At 38.4% G+C, this 2500-nt stretch overlaps 1 protein-coding gene across 1 annotated transcript in view; it reads left to right on the top strand.

Moving 5' to 3' along the window:
* The window catches only part of LOC113654484 (inactive dipeptidyl peptidase 10-like), a 51119-nt gene that overhangs the window by 21205 nt on the left and 27414 nt on the right, over window positions 1-2500 (top strand). The gene's annotated exons all lie outside the window — the stretch shown is intronic.

The following is a 2500-nucleotide window of genomic DNA, read 5'->3' as shown; positions in this document are numbered from 1 at the left end:
TGCTAATTGCTTGGGTGATCTATAGCATTAAGGATAATAAAGCACTGCTGAGCTCAATAAATATGCAGCTCTGCTAATGTGTTAGCGTACTCGGGATGATTTACCTTATACTTTCTCATGTTCCTCAGGCTATCACACACTGCAGCGATTCACTCTGTCCTCCTCCTCTCTTCAAAATATGAAATCTTTTCTTCCTCTATCTTCTGAGGAAAATGTACAATGTTCTGCTCTGTGCATTTATTAAAAATGTTGATTGATAAACTGAGAAAATTCAGCTCTGTGACCAGATAGAACTTCCACACATATCCAACAAAAATCAGGATTTCAGGTCTCCAAATCTCAAGGAATCTATTCTATCTTCTTGTACTGGCATTTATGCATTTCAGGGATGTGGAGAACACACTAAATAGAAATAAAACAATAAAAAGCTAATTTGTTAGCAAAAATGAAAACAAAATTATTCAGGTGGGAAGAAGTTGGGTTAGATGGATAATAAAACTTGCTAAGTCAAGACTTATCATTTTATAAGACTAGCACATACCACTTCAGTCACATCCATCAGTAATAATCATCATTCTAAAGCCATTTGTAACTACACATATTCACCATTTGAGACACAATGGTCCCTCTAAGAAACCAGCTTCTCAGTCTGCAGTAGTATGTCAAAAGTGAACCAGACCATAAAAGTGATGCAAACCATTTAGTGATGAAGTAAGTAGTATCCAAGTAGTGATGAAGATCTGAGCCCTGAGCAAACAGTAGTTGAAAATGTATGGTGGGGGAAAATTGAACACCATGGAAAGGCCCTGCTCTCTACAGAAGGATTAGCCAATTAAGTGAAGGAAGTGACTGCACAAGCATACTCGAACGAAGGTCAAGAGAAGCCTTCTTCCATTAAATGCCATTCAACAAGCAGTATAACTACCATCTGGACAGCACAAAGAGGAGAGTCACTTGGTAACATTTCTAAAGTGGTGACATGGAGTTCACTTTCTACCTTTATGCCAGATTTTATAGACTTTCTTAAATATTTTTTTTTTTTGCAACTCACAATCCTCAGAAAAAAAAACTGAAAAATATTAACACAGTGAGTGATTCAGCACCATGAATGATCTTCATACTCAAGGTTACGTATGCAACCATGGTTGATTGGCTCAAATGGGGTCACTTTCAAGCGTTGATCACACTCAATGGCAAGAAAACTAAAGCAAACCATATAACTTCACCAGTTCCAATATGAAACCCTGATGGTCCATATAGAACCACACTTACAGAAATGACTCACAGAAGTGAGTACACCTCTCACATTTTTGTAAATATTTTATTATATCCTTTCATGTGACAACACAGAAGAAATGACAATGTGCTACAGTACAATGTAAAATAGTGAGTGTACAGCTTGAATAACAGTGTAAATTTGCTGTCCCCTCAAAATAACTCAACACACAGCCATTAATGTCTAAACCACTGGCCACTTTAGTGGTCACCATTCACATCCACTGATAAACTGATATATTTATCAGTTCCTTTTTTAAGGGAATGCAGAGTAATCGTGTTATATTTTTTCTGCTGTTCTGCTGAGTCTTTCCTCCAATCTCTCCAGGTTGTTGTGTGATGCTTGTTAGTGTGAATGCAGACTAAAGCTGTTTTGTTGTTCCCTTGACTTCATTGGTGTTATTCTGTTTTGTCTCACCTCCAGTCTCTCTTATGTGGCTGTTCTGTTTTACTTCCTCTCTGTTCTTGTTGTTTTTTGTCTCTTCCAGTCTCTTTATTGCTGATTTATATTGTCACCTCTAGTCTGTCTGTTATTATTTTATTATCTCCTCCACACTGTTTAATGTTTTGTTGTGTCTTATCCAACACTAAAATTCTATTGTGTCTTCTCTGGTCTCTCAAATGCTGTTACTTTTTCTTTGTCATTCTCTCTAAGGCTCTTATGTGCCTCTTTTATTCTAACAGTACTTTTGTGTTGTATGTCCTTCTGGCATCCGGTCTTTCAGGAGATCTTTCTGCCTCTGCCTCTTATAGTTCTGTTGTATCGGTTTCCGTGTCTGTAATACATTTTTCTTAAAGTATCTCTAATGTGCTGGTGTCTGGGTCTCATTCCATTTTTGTCATTCTGGTATAGTCTTTCCACACTTCCTTGCTTTCTCAAAGGCTTACGCGACTCTTTTTAAGTAACTTTGTTGGTGCTGTGTCTCTTTCACTGTCCTCATAATGCTTGTCTATCTCATCCTGCTTTGTGGAGTCAGTCATTCACTGACAAGATTGTCATTTTTGGTTCCCTACTCTGCCCTCCACGCTACTGGCTGCTTTCATGTGTCAGCCAGGCTTTGTACAGGCTCTGCAGAAATCTCATTAAACGCAGCCTGAGTACAGAGTCACTTCTCAGACCTGATTCTTCACGCTACTCAAAATCCCAGTACTCTGGCTCTCTCTCTCTCTCTCACTCTTAATCACACAAACACATGCACACACAATCTCTCTCTCTCTCTCTCTC

Source organism: Tachysurus fulvidraco, chromosome 6, assembly GCF_022655615.1.
Source record: "Tachysurus fulvidraco isolate hzauxx_2018 chromosome 6, HZAU_PFXX_2.0, whole genome shotgun sequence".
In the NCBI taxonomy this organism is placed as follows: Eukaryota; Metazoa; Chordata; class Actinopteri; order Siluriformes; family Bagridae; genus Tachysurus; species Tachysurus fulvidraco.
The sequence above is the reverse complement of the archived record's forward strand: the minus strand, read 5'-3'. Positions and strand labels throughout refer to the sequence as shown.